This window comes from Protopterus annectens, chromosome 1.part1 (genome assembly GCF_019279795.1).
Source record: "Protopterus annectens isolate FY-2018-M chromosome 1.part1, PAN1.0, whole genome shotgun sequence".
Lineage (NCBI taxonomy): Eukaryota > Metazoa > Chordata > Ceratodontiformes > Protopteridae > Protopterus > Protopterus annectens.
The window spans coordinates 700,275,142-700,293,724 of record NC_056726.1 but is presented as its reverse complement, the minus strand read 5'-3'; positions in this window follow the sequence as shown (position 1 = coordinate 700,293,724).

Below are 18,583 nucleotides of genomic sequence, written 5' to 3'. Positions count from 1 at the left end.
TTGAGATTCTTGACATAGCTATAGAATGCTTTGTGGTTGTCTTTAGAAACAGTGGCGATTTTGTTTTCATAACTAGGTTTGGAGGATTTTATGAGGGATATCAGCTTCTTACTGAGGCTGACCAGGGAGTTCCTCCAATCGTGGGATTTTACTCTTTTTTGCAGTAGTTTCTTTCTTCTGTTGTAGAGTTTGTTTATGGTAGGGGACCACCAGATTGGCTTCCTTTTTTTGGAGGATAGCATCTTGGTTCTGTTAGGGATAGCATGATCCATGCAGTTGTGTAAGTGCTTATAAAGTGTATTCATGTAGGATTCTGCAGTCATACCTCTGTTGTCCGTCTGTATGGGTGTCGTGAAGTTTGCCACTTTTGTCTTAAGAAGCATGAAGTAGGCTTTGGAGAAATTTTTTACGGTGGATTCCCTAATGGGAGGTGGGGGCGGGATGTGGATGTCTAGGGTGATTAGCTTGTGGTCGGATCTGACCAATGAGGAATTGACCTCTAGTGTGGAACACCAGTCGCCCATGCTGGTAATGACCAGGTCTAGGACATTGCTGCCCCTGGTGGGGGTGTCGATAAGTTGATCCAAGGAGGTGGAATTTATGAATTCCAGAAAACGCTGAGCAATTTATTTATTTATTTTTTATTTATTTATTTATTTACATTTGTTGACCGGGAGAGTCTGACTGGACACAGGTCCATTTTCAGCGGAGGCCCAGGGAGAAAAGCTCCACATTAAGTATTACTTACATTATACAGTTAATAAACATAGCATTTAAAATATAGAAAGTCCAGCTGAAAACGTAAGACAAGAATAAAACATAGATGTAAAACAGCTGTAGAACACAGTACAATTTTAAAATATGGTGACATATACTAAACATGGTTACAAATGTAGTTGAGATTCATCAGTGAACAATTGATACAATCTGTTTTTGAGGTACATAACAGCCATTAGCAGTTATTGTTATAAGATATTAGTACTATGTGGTAGGTAGCTGGGAACATGAGTAGCCAAGCTTGCTAAGAGTAGGTTGTTGACAGGGGGCTGAGAGAGGTAGTGGCAAGTTTTTAAGTGTGATTTTAGTAAGTATTTGAAGTGGGTGCAAGAAGTTACAGAGGTAATTGAGGATGGGAGGGAGTTCCAGAGTTTGGCTATAGTGCAGGAGAATAATGCTTCTCCAGCAGAGTTATTGGATCTTGTGACCTGTAGGAGATTTTTGTGGCTGGATCTTAGTGGTCTTGTGGTTATGTAGGGTTGGAGTAGATTCTGGAGAGATGGGACTTTTAGTGGTTGGTTTATTAGTTTGTAGGCGAGTTCGAGTTGATATCATTGAAGGAGGTGGGGGAGCTCTAGCAAGCCCAGTTCTGCTAGTGAGAGACAGTGGTGAGTACGGTAGGAAGCCCCTGTGGTGAATTTGTCTAAGGTTAGTAAATATTGGAGAGGCGTAGAGTAGGGTAGAGATAAGATGAGAATTTGCTACCAAAATTTTAGCTGCTTTGGTAAGTAGTTGCTGATTTCTATATAATGCTCTTATTTTTTTGTACAGTTTTTTAATGGTCATGGAAATGTGAATGTCAAAGTTCAGTTTATTGTCTATTTCTACTCCTAGTAATTTGGTGTGTTCTGTAGGATGGATGGTAGTGTTGTCTTCTGCTGTGAAGTTAAAGTGAGAGCTGTCTAGGGTAAGTTTGGTGGGTTGGAAGATTAGTAATTTTGTTTTGTTTGGGTTGAGTATTAGTTGGGCATTGCATAACCAAGTTTCAATAGAGGAAAATGCTTCCTGTATGACTTTTTAAAGTTTGGGTAGGGAGTGATCAGTGCAGATGATGGTTGAGTCATCTGTGTATTGTATGAGTGTGCCATGTGTTGTGGCTGAGGCTAGATTATTGGTGAAAATAGAGAAGAGTAGGGGTCCCAGGATGGACCCTTGGGGAACCCCTATGGAGACTGGTAGTTGGGGGGATTGGTCATCCTGCCAAACAACTGCTTGTTGGTGGTCAGATAGGTAACTCTGAAACCAGTTGATGACTGGTTGAGAGAAGGATAGGTTATTCAGAAGAGAGATGATTTGTTTGTGTGGGACCATGTCAAAACCTTTAGAGAGGTCTAGGAAGGTAGCTGAGGAGAGATAACCTGCACTTTTACTTTGTAGGATAGTGTTAGAGAAAGAGTGTAAGGCGGTGGTGGTGCTATGGTTAGGTCGGAATCCATGTTGTGTGTTGGAGAGGAGGTTGTTTGTTAGCAAGGAGGTGATCTGAGACTTGAGAATGAATGCATCTCTCTAGTATTTTGGAGAGTGGCGAGAGAATAGCTATGGGGCAGTAATTGGTTAGATCTGTGGAGGGGCCTCTTTTGTGTAGGGGAATTATGTGTGAGACTTTCCATAGTGTGGGAACATAACTTTCTAACAGAGATCTGTTAATTATGTGTGAGACTTTCCGTAGTGTGGGAACATAACTTTCTGACAGAGATCTGTTAATTATGTGTGAGACTTTCCATAGTGTGGGAACATAACTTCCTGACAGAGATCTGTTAATTATGTGTGAGACTTTCCGTAGTGTGGGAACATAATTTCCTGACAGAGATCTCTTAATTATGTGTGAGACTTTCCATAGTGTGGGAACATAACTTTCTGACAGAGATCTGTTAATTATGTGTGAGACTTTCCATAGTGTGGGAACATAACTTTCTGACAGAGATCTGTTCATTATGTGTGAGACTTTCCACAGTGTAGGAACATAACTTTCTGACAGAGATCTGTTAATCAAGAGTGATACTGGGTAGGCTAGAGCGTCAGCTGCAAGGTGAAGGTATTCACTTGGGAGGGTGTCTGCTGCTAATCTGGTGGTTTTAAGTTTAGTTAACAGTTGTTTTATTTTGGAGGTAGGAACAGGAGAAAAAGGGAAGCTAGTGGGGAGACTGTTAGTTGTAGTTGATGGTGTGGTTTTATGGGGGGGGTTGTGTTGTCTAGCTGGTGATAGTACGGTTTGTGTGAAGTGATTGTTGAAAGAGGTAGCAATATTTTCAGAGGAGTTAGTTAAGTTAGGAGTGGGTGTACTTAATTTACCTGGGTGGAGGATGGAGTTTATTGAGGACCAGAATTGTTTGGGGTTATGTTGGGAGGAGGGCAGACTTTTAGTCTTGGATTTTGTCCTGTTTTATAAGATTTTTGGTTCTATTGCTTAGTTCTAGGAATTTTTGCCTACAAGAGGGGTTTTTGGTTTTGTGCCAGTTGTCCCAGGCTTTATTCCTGTTTTTCCTTTCAAACTTAATGTTTTTTTGTAGCCATGGAGATTGTTGGGCTCTAGTTTGAGAACATCTTATGGGGACGTGGTAATTAAGGATGCTTAGGAATGTTTTATTAAAGTAGTCAACAGCGTCATCTAGTTTGAGGTATTTTAGAGGTTGCCAGTTACAGTCTTTTAGGGATGAGCTGAATGAGAGATGGTTGAAGTTATTTTTTTTTTGCGTATTTTTATGGTGGATAATAGGTTTCACTTTATAAAGGTGTTTTCTTAGTAGGAATGTTGGGGAGTGATTACTGAGGCTTTCAAATAGGCAGCCTGCTATATATGACTGTGGGCTCTTACTGACTAGGATCCAATCAAGGATAGTGTGTTTGGTGGAGTTTTTATTTATCCTAGTAGGTGACTGGACTAGCTGGGTGAAGCCGTGAAGGTTTACATGATGGGTTGGGTGGTTGCTAGAACAGGATTGCCAGTCAGTGTTGAAGTCTTCTAGAATTAAAGTTTCTTGGGGTAGGTGGTGGGTAGTCCAGCTGAGGTGGTTTTCAAGTGGAGGGATGTTTTGGCCAAGTGGGAAGTAGCAACCTGTTATGTTTAGGGTTTTATTTTGGTTTATTTTAAGGTTAGCATGTATTATTTCTTCCTTACCTATTGGGGGAGCTGCTAAATTTAAGATCTGGATGTCTAAATACTGTTTAAATATTATACCTATACCACCTTCTTTATTGTTTAGTCGGTCTACTCTTAGTATATATTATAACTGATAGGGAGGATTTGCTCATTAGTAATGTGTGGTTTTAACCATGTTGCTGTAAGGATCACTACATCAGGGGAGTAGAAGTCTATGTTGGCATGGAATTCATGCACCTTGTTGCATATACTTCTAATATTTAGGCTTATCAGAAGGAGGTCGGTTGGCTTTCTATTGGCTGTGATTTGGGAGAAGATGTGGTTTGTAGTCTGGTTATGAGGGGAGGGGATGGAGATTGAGGGGCCAGGATTGGGATGGGTGTCTCCACTGAGTGCTAGGTTGGATATGGATGAGAATATTAGTTTTATCAATTTCTGTATATGTTTGCTTATAAGGGAAGTTTTTTGATTGTGTTCTGTGGGTAATAGGTATGGTGGTAAGGTTATGTTAAGTTGTGGGGTTGTTTTTAGTTTAGGTATTGTGGTCTGTAGTCTATATAGAGGGTGTATCAGGAAGGTTGTTGACCTGATGGGAGCATAGTAGAGTAGAGGTGGGATATGAGTGGTGGTGTGTGTGTGGTGGTACAGTGGTAGTGGTTGAGTGTGGGAATGGTGGAGGTTTGGTAAGATGTGATGTATGCAAGGAGTGTGCATGCAGTGAGTATAGGTATGGTGTGCTTGTACATATCTGAGTAGGAGGGATAGTAGTGAGAAGCTGTAGGAGGAAGTATAGGTGTAGGGATGTTATAGGTTGTTTGAAAGGTGGGAGTGGTTACTGTTTGTAATAAATGTAGGATCACTGGGGGGGCGGATAGAAATTGGGGGCAGGGAGGGGAGCGTAGCAGGTATTAGATGAAGGAAGACTATCAGGAGGTTTAGGAGCCACATTAAAGGGAAAAAGCTAGTAAAATACAACCATAATGCAAGTTAGGATAGACCCTTCCGTGGTGTTTTCGTTTTGAGCCCTTATGGACTACTGGGAGATGGGTAGGAGCACTACAGGGTTTAATAAATATAATTAAGTGTTCTGCATAGGGTTTCAATAGTTGGGAGAGAAGGGAAAAATGCTGGGAGAGAGGGGAATTGTTCAGCTGGTCGTTTAAGGTACAGTGCTCGCAGAGTTTCCTAGGTACACTGCCTAAAATAACAGGACAGTTTAATAAATTGTAACAGGTTTGAAATTTACAGAAACATCTAACATACTTTGTTGCAGACTTTTTGCAGCAGTATTCTTTCGCCGTTTTCTGGGGGAGGAGTTCTCAGCATATAGCTGTAGGACAGGATACTCTATTTCAATTAAGGTGGAAAAATACCGATTTACTGGATAGAATTCTAGGAGGAAAAAGGGCAGAGCAGAAAACAAATAAGGTTACATGGAGCTATAGTTGTGATTGTAGCAACATTCAATGCTACTGAGTTACACATAACAGATTACTAACCTAAGCAGTAAAAAGCACAGTTCTAAACAAATGCACAATATTGTCCATCTTTGCCTTGCTAAAACGTCTTTGCTAGAGACTCCTTAAATGATAGCAATTCAATTCTTATAGTTGGATATTAAATCACTTTAACACACACATATCATTTAGCATAAAATAACTTAGTGCCTTATAGCTTCAGTGGAATAAAGCTGAGAACAGTGCTTAGGGCTGCGTCATGCAAGAGATCCATATATTAAACTATGCAACATTTAGCATTTTAGTGGCTTAGTGAACAATATATCCTGCAGGAGAATAATTCAGAGAACAGTGCTTAGTGCTGTTTTTGTGAGTGAACAATGTTGTAAAGCAAAAATCATTCAGCATGAAAGTAACTTAGTTGACTTTATGACCCCAGCAGAATAAAAGTGAGAACAGTTCCTAGCACTGTGTCTTGCATGCGAGAGAACACGTGTACAGACAGCATACACTAGTATTAAGTAATCAGGTTCAGCTTGGTGTACATTTTAATAGTATTAAGTAATCATGTTCAGCTTAGAGTACATTTTAACAGCTAAACCACCGTGTACAGTATATTTTAACAGCTCAACCATGACGATGATATTGTAACAGTCACTTAAACACTGTTTCTATAGAATATAAGCAGATATTGGCAAACTATACCTGGTTTACTATTGAGCACAGTAATCTGAACGCCGTAGGGAGGAGGGAGACTAGAAAGGTAGTGAACTAGATTTACAAATGGTGCCCAAGGCTCTAGGAGGCAGATATAGACTAAGGTAAGATGTGAGGTAATAGGAGGGATGGGAAGGCTATATCCAGGACACTGAATAATGCATTAGATGAAGGAAGACTATCAGTAGGTTTAGGAGCCAATTTAAAGTGTGCAGCAAAACAGTTGGTACATGAGTAGTTTTCCCAGTTAATGGTGGGGTAGTTGAAATCACCCATTTTTAGGGTGATAGGTTGTACCCTAATATTTTCCAGTGTATCAAGAAATGAGGAGTGGGAATCCTGGGGCATGGTGGAGGATCTGTAGCAAGCTACAGTTTGGATTGCGGTCTTGCCCCGAGTTAGTTGCACTTGGATAATCTCAGATGCATTATGCTAAGCAACTAGCCTGGAGGTGTGGATATCCTTAATGAATATGGACACGCCTCCACCTTTAGTGTTTCGGTCCAGGTTAGGTGGTCAAAAGGTGTGGTATGAATTATAGCCTGGTAATGCAGGGATGCTCTTTGGAGCCTTGAACCAGGTCTCTGTCACTGCACAAATGTCGATGTTCTCCATTTTAAGGAGTGCCTCGAGTGAGTGCATTTGAGTAGCATTACCCTCAGATATTGCTTGCTTGTACCTGTTACGGTTGTGAATTTGTCATTTGAACCTTGGCTAAAAGAGGCACTCTAGGGGTGGCAAGAGCCTTGCCCAGTATCCGGAATGCCAATGGCGACAGGTGCAGGTCATCCCTGGCAAAACATCGTGTTCTGTCAATCATGTCATCCCAGGCAGACAGATACTGGATCCCCTTAGAATGACACCAGAAGCTTAGCCAATTGTTGAAGTCAATCATTTTGTCCTTGTACTGTGGTATCATTCTGGGTGATGGCAGGATGCTTCTCAATGCTAGGGTCATACCTGCCTGGGCTACAAGATCGGAGAACTCCTCCATGTCTCTTTTCATGTAGTCCAGGGAGGTCATCTCAGGTCATTTACACCAATATGGACAATGACAGAGTCATATTTGTACTTGTTGTGGAGTCACCTGAGTGCATGCATTATGTGGTGGATCGTAGCACCCAACAGGCAGCTGACGGTAACTTTCTCCTTGTTTAGTCTGGTGAGTGGAACATCACTGTGCCTGACTATAGAGTCACCTATTACTATAGTGTTGGGTACGTTGTTATGCCTTATGGCCTGTGGTTGGGTCGCACACTGAGTTTGTGGGCTGTGTGTCATTTGGGTTGTATTTGGAGGGTGGAGGTTGCTTGCATTTCTGCTTTGGAGGTCTCTTGCTGGGTCAGATTTTTATTGAGAGCCTCTGTGAATGTAGGTGTGTGTTTTGTGTTTTTATGTGTGTGTTTTGGTGGTGTAGGCTTTGAGGGACTATGTGATGAGTGTGGTGTGGTGCAAGTATTTACCCTCTCCTCTTGACTGTCTAGTCCAGTCTTGGGTGAAGAGAGCTTTGCTTTCAGTTTCAGTATAAGTGCATCTCTCACAGGTTGTAGTGTTGGGTGGTAGGAGGAGAGGGTTGTCTGTGTACATGAAGCAATTGCTACATTGCCCCATGATGCCCAGATTCATCAGGTAGACAGGAGAAAACACCAGCAGCTGACCCATAGACATGCCTGGATAGGTGCTTATTTATTAAGTACTGAAAACTGTTTTCCTCTAGGCAAGTGAGGAAAGATGAGTGCTGTAGTAATTTGTAGCTTTTTTTAGTGCTTACAATGAGTTCTGAACAAGTGCTGTGCTCAAAGAAACAGATTTGAGTGCTAAAACTAAAAAAAAAAAAAAATGGATAGTTTTAAGGGAAAATTTGAAGAGCAGAATTATGGTGCCGGGAATATTTTAACCCTAGCTAAGCGGCGATGCATAAAGTGTATTTTTTTTAATATAACAGTAGCAAATGAGCAAACTGATTTAAACAAATTATCCAATTAACCAACAAAAGCTAAAAACTGAGCCCCATTCCAGTAGTCTTTGATCAGACAAGTTCTAACCGCACACTCCTGCCACTAGGGTGCAGGGGAACCTTCTCCAGAAAAAGATGGCCTGGATTAGTGCTCAAGTTATATAAACAAAGCTAGATTCAGCAGGTCTGAATCTAGTCTTGTGCTACAGCAAACATGGCGTACCAATTTCAGAAAGAAACAGTTCAAATAAACAGGCACAATAAGCCTTTAACTGGAAACTCCCAGCTCAGAAGGGCAGAATCTACCATCTTCTCCCACAAGAGTGTAGACCACACCTTCTTAATGTAAAATAACTGTCCCTAAGCCCAAGTGCTTAAACCAGAACTAATACACTTTTAGAATAACAGACACTAAGTCTTCAATCAGCAACTCCCAACTTAGAAGGATGTAAGCTACCTGTTCTGCCACAACAGTGAAGACCACAAACCTTCTTAATGTAAAACAACTGGTATGAAGCCAAAGTGTTTAAATCAAAGGCTTAGAATAACAGTTACAATTTAATCAGTCTACTAACAAGCAGTAATAAATGCAGTAGAATAAATGCAATTAAGTACTTTTAAGAACAGGCAGCAAAAGCAAAATAAAGTAATAAAGTACGTAGAAAGACAAATACAGTAAAAGAGGATGAATAAAGTGCAATTTTTTATAACAATAGAAAACGAGCAAACTGATTTAAACAAATTATCCAATTAGCCAGTAAAAAAGCTCAAAACTGAGCCCTGTTCCAGCATTTCAATCAGACAAGTTCTAACTGCACACTCCTGCCACTAGGGTGCAGGGGAACCTTCTCCAACAAAGATGGCCTAGATTAGTGCTCAAGTTATGTAAACAAAGCTAGATTCAACAGGCCTGAATATAGTCTATGCTACAGAAAACAAGGCGCACCAATTTCAGAAAGAAACAGTTCAAATAAGCAGGCACAATAAGCCTTTAACCAGAAATTCCCAGCACAGAAGGGCAGAATCTAGCCTCTCCTCCCACAAGAGTGCAGACCACAAACCTTCTTAATGTAAAATAACTAGCCTGAAGCCCAAGTGCTTAAACGAGCATTAATACACTTTTAGAATGACAGACTCTGAGCCTTCAATCAGCAATTCCCAACTTTGAAGGAAGTAAGCTACCTGTTTTGCCACAACAGTGCAGACCACAATCCTTCTTAATATAAAACAAATGGTCTGAAGCCCAAGTGCTTAAACCAACACTCTTAGAATAACAGTTACAATTTAATCAGGCTACTACCAAGCAGTAATAAATGCAGCAGAATAAATACAACTGAGTACTTTTAAAAGGAGACAAAAGCAAAATAAGGTAATAAAGTGGAAATGAACACAAATACAGTAAAAGCAGATGAATAAAGTGCAATTTTTATAGTAAAGTGCAAGAGGAGAGGAAGTGGGTTGGCCTTCTCAAATGTTATCTCTGTATTAAGTAGAGTGAACACTAGACTGGGCGGGGTGTCCCAGATCAAATTTACAGTAGGGGCAGGCAACTGCAAAGCCACCAACTACAACCATAGGAAGGGGGAAAAAACTGTTTCAGGACAGATGAGAACAAAAAGCAATGCCCGAAAATATATAAAATAATTCAGTCAGGCAAAAAAGTATTTCAGTCAGGCAAAATTAAGTTAAAAAAAATAAATAGACAGAAAAATAAAATACAGTACTATCTTTAAAACTGCAAGTTTTGTACTTAACTTCAGCTTCTAATACAGTTGATTGTTGCCAGCCAAACCACTCAGATATTGAGAAGAAAATTAATTCCCAGCTATGTGGCTAATACTTAAAGCAGAGAGAAACCCTCTAGGCTAAGAGCTAAATATCAAATTACAAAGAGGGGAGAACAGCAATAACCCCCTCTAACTGCAGAGGGACAGACTGACCACAATATTCAGTAAAACAATTAAATAGACAGAAAAAACAGTTTCAAGACAGATGAGAGCAGAAAGCAATGCCAGAAAATATATAAAATAATTCAGTCAGGCAAAATTAAGTTAATTAAATCGACAGAAAAATAAAATACAATACTATCTTTAAAACTGCAGGTTTGTACTTAACTTCAGCTTCTAATACAGTTGAGAGATACATATATTCCTAGAAACACGCCCTTGTTAAGATACACACATATCTAGCTGCAAAGTTCAAGTAATAGTATTGCACATGAACCATGTTCCACATTATGGGTGAACAAGTACATATCAGTAGCAACTGAAGAAAAAATATTGCACCTGGGTTAGTATTATAAATTATAATGGTTGGCTGGGCTTAATAAATAATAGATAGAATAATATTGCACAGTGAATGGTAACTACCAGCATCTTGACCTGTCAATGATCAGATCTAATGCTGGAGTTAAGAAGTCTGATCACCTTTGGATAAAAACTGTCTTTGAATCTAGTTGTCCTGCATCGAATACTGTGGTATCTTTTACCCAATGACACGCTCATAAACAGACTGTTTGCAGGATGAGTTGCATCATTTAGTATTTTGGTGACTCTCTTTAGGATTCTCAATGTAGAAAGATCCTGGATTGTGGGCAGACTAGTGCCAGTTATCCTCTTGGCAACTCTCACCACTCTCTGCAGGAATTTCTTATCTGTGACCAAACAGCTCCCATACCATACCGAAAAACTGGATGTTAGGATGCTTTCAGTTGCTGATCTGTAGAAGGTGGAAAATGCTAACAATGGTAGCTTCACCTTTTTGAGTCTTGCTGAGAGTCATAGAGTTAGCCAGTGGAGGCTGAGGGAATCAAACCCTGGAGTCCTGGACCACAGGGAAGAGCTCATTAATAGCTCTTTAATCCTCTGCTCCAACTGTCAGATATAATCTGATAGCAAGAGACTGTGCTAACCAAGATTCTCCAACAATGGCTGGGCAAAACAAATACTTGGTTTATTAATCATGGACCTACCCTCAACACCATGAAATACAACATAGTTTTCATTTGGAAAATCTTGCATCACATCAGAATCCCATGTAGATAACATCAAATACTGGAAAAAATATGTTGATTGATTCTCATTTGACCATCACATACTTATAGTCATTAAAAAAGTATTCTACCTTGCTCAGCTTACCTTTCATAGTATCTCCTCATGGTCCAAAGAAGTTATAGTTCCACTTTATTCATTCTTTATTAGGTCCACTATTTAATATAATGCAACCTTCAGTAGGTACTTCAACAAGTATCTTAATCTGCTTGAGAAATCTCAGTGTTTCCTGACTAAAAATATCTCAGGTCTCAGTACCCTTAGCTACTCTTATAAACTAAAAGTGCTGACCTTCTACTTAGTGCCATACAGACTCATGAGAGGTGATATATGCTTAGCTGTCTGTGCTATGAATACCTCAGCATGTTTTGTACTTCTTCACCAAACTGAAGAAATGGTAAATCAAACATTAGTTCTTGAGACCAAAACTTACACTATCCCATTACCAGCACAAGATGATGTGAGAGATGCCTAACCCAACATATTCTCCATTTCTGGCATAGGCTGCACTTACCTTTCAATCAGAGTACTTCGCTAGCAAGCATTAAAACGTATCTGGATAACTGGATGAACAATCACAGATTTTCATCAGGGATTTTTGGAGAACATTAATTAATGGGGGGCATTGCTAGTTTTTCACCAGTATTGGGTGATGTGGTTGAGTTCCTTGATGGTCTTTTTTGGCTATAAGCTTGGAAAGAAACTATGACCGCCAATGGTTGTTTTGAGGCTTAACACCCTAGAACTCTACACAGAGGCCACCCCACTCCTGGAATGTCTGTTATTTCCCTGAAGAGCTTACCCTAGAGGGCATTATTGTGCTTGCAAAATGGTCTACATGAGGATGTTTTTTGTAGATTTTAGTATTTAATTAAATGTTACCATAGATTTTGATGCAGAAAGTTCCTCCAGAATAATCCTTTAATACAGGGTGTATCTCAGCAGACATAGAATAGTTAAGAAATTTTAGTTGCCTATTTAATGCCATTCCCCCACTGCTTGTTTCAGACAGGCTTATATGGATACAGACACACAGAAACAGAGGCACATAGACACAGATATGTAGACATAGATGCTGGAGCACACAAACAAAGAAACTCACACAGAAGGCAATATGGACACATTATAGTCAAAATGTACTTGTCTGAAATCAGCCACAGAACAGGCAGTATAGAGTAATATATAAAACAATTTAATAATTTATTGACAAACAGGTAATAGTTAAGTGCCTTTCATCCCTAAATATGCAACTTTATCAGAACTGAAAACTAAATCAACATTGCTTTTAAATACAGCATTTGGTAGGAAAACCATCCAATAAGAGCATAAAATAAATAATCCAGTTAAGCCTTATAACATCCACAAGCCAATGGACCATAGAGGGACTGAGAGCTAAATATTTTAGTTTAGAAAGTACCGATGCCTCCCAATGTGAATACCCTTCCTTACAAGACACTTTCAAAATCATTACAAATGATAGCTGAATAATTACATTGAAACTACAATAAAACAATAAAAATAGCAATAAATTCAATAGATATGTAGGTAGAAATCTGATAAAAGCAAAAATAAAAATAAAAAAACAAGTTAAACATCACAATAAAAAGGAGTAGTTTTGTATGCATACATAACGCAGAACAACCACTGTAGGATATATAGATAGGGACTGTCACAAAGTGACATAACAGAGCCCAAGAGATTACAGAAGAATGTTGTCATATAAATTATACTAACAAAAATGTATATTATATAAACCTATAACTTGGCAGCCCTAAGCTTTAGAGCAATCAAAATGGCATCATTTAAAGCAGATTTTTCACTGGGTTTTAAATGAGTCTGCCAGAGTAACTCCTTGTACTCTACATTGTGTTAGCAGGGGCCAGCCCTTGGGTTCTGGCCACCTGTTCCAGTACAAAGACATTAAATTTCTTATTATTTGTACAAGTAGTGTTGTGCCTGTACAGGGCATTAGTCTCCTTTTCCTAGCTCACTTCATAAAGATGTACTAATATTCCCTTTTGCAAGGAACCCTCCTTTTTATCAACATAAAAACAGAAACAGAAGTCATAGATAGCGAGGTACACCACCCCTACACTTTTGCAGTTAAAACTTTGTTTAAAACTAAAGGTGTAATTTAAATTGGGCAGTATAACAACTTCCACAGCACAGACCCCTCCCAAACACACACAAGCACACACATAGACACAAACATGCACACTCTTATAACAGGGAAATGCATGCAAAGACACAGACACTGTTGCTGCAGAGGATTAAGGTTATGAGTTGTTAATGAACTACTTAATGTAGGTTTGAATCTCTCAGCTGGTATTTCCCTGTTGTGTGAACTTGAGCAAGTAATTTAATCAGACAGTGGTTAATGACCATTAGAAATGTCAGCTAAGATTTTCAGTGGTCTCCCAGATTGTATGCCTAGTAAATAGCTATGAATATACAGAGACACATGCATGCAAACATCGACACACGTGTGTGTGTGTGTGTGTGTGTGTGTGTGTGTGTGTGTGTGTGTATACATATATATATATATATATATATATGTGTGTGTGTGTGTGTGTGTGTGTATATATACACACACACACACACACACACACACACACACACACACACACACACACACACACACACACACACACAACCATACTTGCTTATACACACATAGACATACATACACCCATACTTGCTTATACACACCATAGACACAGACACACATACAACCATAACTTCACACACATGCACAACAGGAACACACACACATTCACATACAGAAACAAACAGACAGATTTTGAGTTTTAAAATTACTTTTTAGTTGCCTAAAATGTTTTGTTGAAGTATTAAGTTGTGGAAAAGTGGGTGTTTGAATTTTTCAGCCTCAAAACAGATAATATGTAAAGCATATACATTTTAGAGGTATGCATTGTGTTTCATTGGTCTATGTGTTTAGAGCATCAATAAGAAAAATATTCCCCCATCTATGAACTGCATTCAGTTGGCCATTTTTCTATGAAAACAGTCACTCCAAATGTTTACTTAACAAACTAAAGCAAAAGGTGGCAGAATTATTTTTTTCTGTTTTAGTACATTCGTTTCATACCATAAGTAGGTGTTCTCTTTTTAGTGGGCTGTCTCTGTATATTAATTCACATCTAATTCACATCTTGGGAACTCTGAACGGCCAGCGGGGTTTTGCTATTTTAGAAGCCCATTTTCTAAGGAGGATTAGAAAATAGGCTTGAAAAAAATCAGTAACTCCCACTGGACACAACATCCTAGACTCTAGTGAAAAGAAGACTACCTATTCCATCTCAAAATCCATGTGCTGAGGCTTATCTCATTTGCTGGAACTGCTGTTTTCATTTCTCCTTGCTAACCACTTATCCTAGGATTCTGCAGTTAAAGAAGAATAAAAATAAAATATAAAAAAAACAAATAAATAAAAATAACAGAATGCATGCAAGTAAGTATAACAGCCCTTACAGGACCTGCCATTTTCTTCCCCTTGCTAATCACGCAGGTTAAAAATGGTTTGTTAGCACGGAAAAAAAGACATATGAAAATGGTTTGTTAAGCAAGGAAAAAAAGACATATGTACAAGCAAGTAACTGCAGTAATAGTTGAAAAGACCACTTTGTGCGTGTGTGTGTGTGTGCGTGCGTGCACGCGAGCATGTGTGTGTGTGTGTGTGTGTGTGTGTGTGTGTGTGTGTGTGTGTGTGTGTGCGCACGCACGCGTACATCTGTGTGTGTGTGTGTGTGTGTGTGTGTGTGTGTGTGTGTATGTGTGTGTGTGTGTGTGTGTGTGTGTGTGTGTGTGTGTGTGTGTGTGTGTGTGTGTGTGTGAGAGTGAGTGCGAGAGAGAGAGAGAGAGGCAGACAGAACGAGTGTCTGCGTGTCTTGGGGGAGTTATAATGTTTTGCATTGTTTGTGTCTGACAGCAGTGACTTAAATTACTGTTGCTATTATTTATGTATTTCTTAATTTCTTTGATCATGATAAAACATCTGAAGTATGCACACTCAGTAAAGTAGCTGTAATTGCTTGGATCTGTGTTTTTCTATATGTATGTCTGTGAATGTTGTGTGTATCCGACTCAATATCTGTGTGTGTGTGTGTGTGTGTGTGTGTGTGTGTGTGTGTGTGTGTGTGTGTGGGTGTGTGTGCGTGTGCGTGTGTGTGTGTGTGTGTGTGTATGTGTGTGTGTGTGTGTGTAAGAGTTTATTTGTATGTGGGGAGGGGATGTAGACTTTATTAAATATTTTCAGAACTTCCATTTTGGATGTAAAATACTTCTTCCAACAGCAATTACATATCCTAAACCAACTTTGAAGCATTAGACAGAGGAACTATTTTTACATCAAAAATGTTTATTTTAACAATAAAACAATTTAACAAATAACTTATTTCTAAGTGTAACAATGCCCTCCAGGTGGGCATTATGGGGACATAATGGACGTTTCAGGGGTGAGAAGACCTCCACCTGTGGAGTCAGGCCTCATAACAATCCTGGGTGGTCTGTTATTCCCTTGTAATGCCCAGTATTTTGAGCATTGTTTCTTGCTTATTACATTTTAGTGTACTGCACCATACAGCTTTGATTTATGGCTTGTTTTCTTCCTTTGCAGTAACAATGATAAAATGTTTTAGCAGTACAATACAAAGATTCAGAGACTAGAATTTTACATTTGTTGGTGCCACACAATAAAAGAACCATTATTTAAGATGATGACGAAATGGGAAATTCACCCCGGGGATCACTTCTGTGGCTCTGCTCGACAGGGGCATAGGAAAATAATTTTCTTGGGTGGCGAAAGCCAGGGTACATTTTTTGGCTAGGCTTGTATGGGCCCTAGGGCCGATAGCCTAGTACCTACCTATGAACCTATGGACCTATGACAAAAGATACATTTTGCCAGTACAGCGTGGAAGAAAATAAATTATATTTTACCATGTTACTAAATGGAGAAAGGTAAAAACCTTAAGCAAATGTACACAGTTAAATGGAAATAAAACAGAACATTACAACGCTGTCCTTTCCAGCATAGCAATTTAATAGATAAAACCTTCAGAAACAGCATGCTGGCGTAAGATAAGCAGGAGCCTAGATAAGTATTTCCACTCGACCTACATGTAATGCAAATGATGGAAATTTGAATTACACAAAGTCTGTGTCAGGCAGCTTAGAGCAAGACCTAAGTTCCAGTGAGATGTAAACTTTTAATGTTTACCATACTGAGCTTTTTTCTTGACTTTTACCCATTAACTCTCAAAACTAATAGTATATATTTTGCATTTTTTTTGAAGATATCAGTTTTATTTTTCTACATTGACATATTTTTCTTGTAGTCCCCCTTAGGGCAGCATGCCTATTTGAAGTTAAGCAAATTATTGCTTAACAAAATTAGCTCAGTTAGAAAAAGAAAAAAATCACATATAGCTTACCCGAATGCATTACATATGTTACTATCTGAATATCCAAAGTCATATTTGTTTAATATATTTATAATTTCTGTTAACAACACAGACTTTATTATACGAGAGAAAGTGTGTTGCATAGGACACCTTCTCTGGCAGCTGACACAGGAGGTTAAGACTATGAGCTGTACACACAGATTAGTGCTTTATGTAACTATGGGACATATCCTAAAAGTAATGGATTTATTGGCAGAATAAAAGTGACGTCCCTCAAAACACAATTCCAGAAACCTAGTAGTTATTAAAATTATCAGTTCTAGTTTGGAAATACTGCATATGTTATTTGCACTTCCTGATAACTACAAATATAATTTCTAATAACCAAAAATAATTTGCTGTTTTGACTTTCTCTAATGACAATATCACACTGAGTTTACATTGTTTCTGATTATGCATTAGGAAATGGGATTTTGTGTATTAATCAGGAGGCCTTGAGGCAAGCTTTTTACTCATTGGTTGTTGTTGTTTGTCTTTCAGCTTTGTCCTGGTTAGGGGTCGCCACAGCGGAACTCCTGTCCGCTAATGACTGGCAGTAATTTTCACGAACGCCGAGGTGCCAGCTCGACATCCAACCTTCAACGAAGGCACGCCCATTTACGCATATCTTTCGAATGCCTACCCAACCGCAGGGAGGACATGAAGACTCCACACAGAAGGCACTCCCCGCACTCCAGCCAAGAATCGAACGGGAGAACCTCTTGCTGTGAGGCAGCAATGCTACCGCTGCACCACCGCTCATTGGTAATCACCTCAAACAATTCTAGCAACACATGAGTAATAGCACAAGAATACAAACATCACTTGGGAATGACAAAAAAAAAAAAAAAAAAAAAAAAAAAACATTTAAAAAATTTGATTTTTGCAATGGGCACTTCCCCTGCATCCCAGTTTTGGGTTGCTGCTTTCTTATGCTACCACTGATTATATATGCAAGCTCTGAGGTTACTCCATCACGAGGAAAGGAAAAATCCACAGTGCACCCCTAACTCGACCTTCCAAAAGAAAAAGCACAGTAGTGTCCACACATAACAGTGTTTTTCACTAATGTTTCATAGACAAACATGTCTCCTGATCATGAGATGACTTAAACTGGTACACAGAAGTAGTATTCAATCAATGGTGAAACTGGTAGCTGCATAAAAGGTTCCTAATACTTCTACATTCATGGGTTTATTGGGGAAGACTAAGCTAACGCCCCTAAAGGACCATTTAATCTTAGTCATACTTCCAAGAAATATGAGAAAGGTATTGACCCCGTCTGTTTTCTGTGGGGTATATAAACTTAAGCACGAGTGAATCAGCATTTACAAATGTCCTCTCTTTAAAAGTGACATAGGTGCCAGATGTGGGATAAATTTATGATTTCCCATCCACAGATCCAGGTTTCACTTGAATAAATGCAGGAAAGAACTTTGCATTAGATGGATGGGAAGCTTATTTCAGAGAAGGAGTAGCCTCTCAGACATATACATGTCCCTATAGCATGTCCTATTTATATTGTACTTGAGAATTAGGTGCTTGGATTGTGGATCATGGTTTTCTGATGTTATTTGTTTTGAGGATGTTCAACAAGTCCATAGATCATGTCTCTGCATCCTTTAGGACACTTAGTACAAGGACAGGATTTTAAAGCATGCTGTATAGGACTTGTTTTCTTAATTATGTATTCATTTTGTGAAGAACCTCTGTGGACACTGCAGTTGTTGCATAAGCCCTGTCAGGTACATGCCAAAGGTGGTATTGTACTCAATGAGTGGCCTTATGAGAGCAGAGTACAATAGAACAATGACATTTTTGGACATGGGTGCCACACCCTTACTTATAAGTTCTACAATACAGAATGATTTCCTTACTACTGTAGACACGTGATGGTCAAAGGCCAAGTCATTGTCTTCATGCATTCCAAATCCCTGACTACTAGTTCTACTTTTAGGGGTGTATTATTAATGCAATAATTTGCAGGGGCTACTCTCTTACTAAAAGGTATTATTGTGCACTTCTTGGCATTGAGTTTAAGACCCCTGACTTTGGCACCAGTT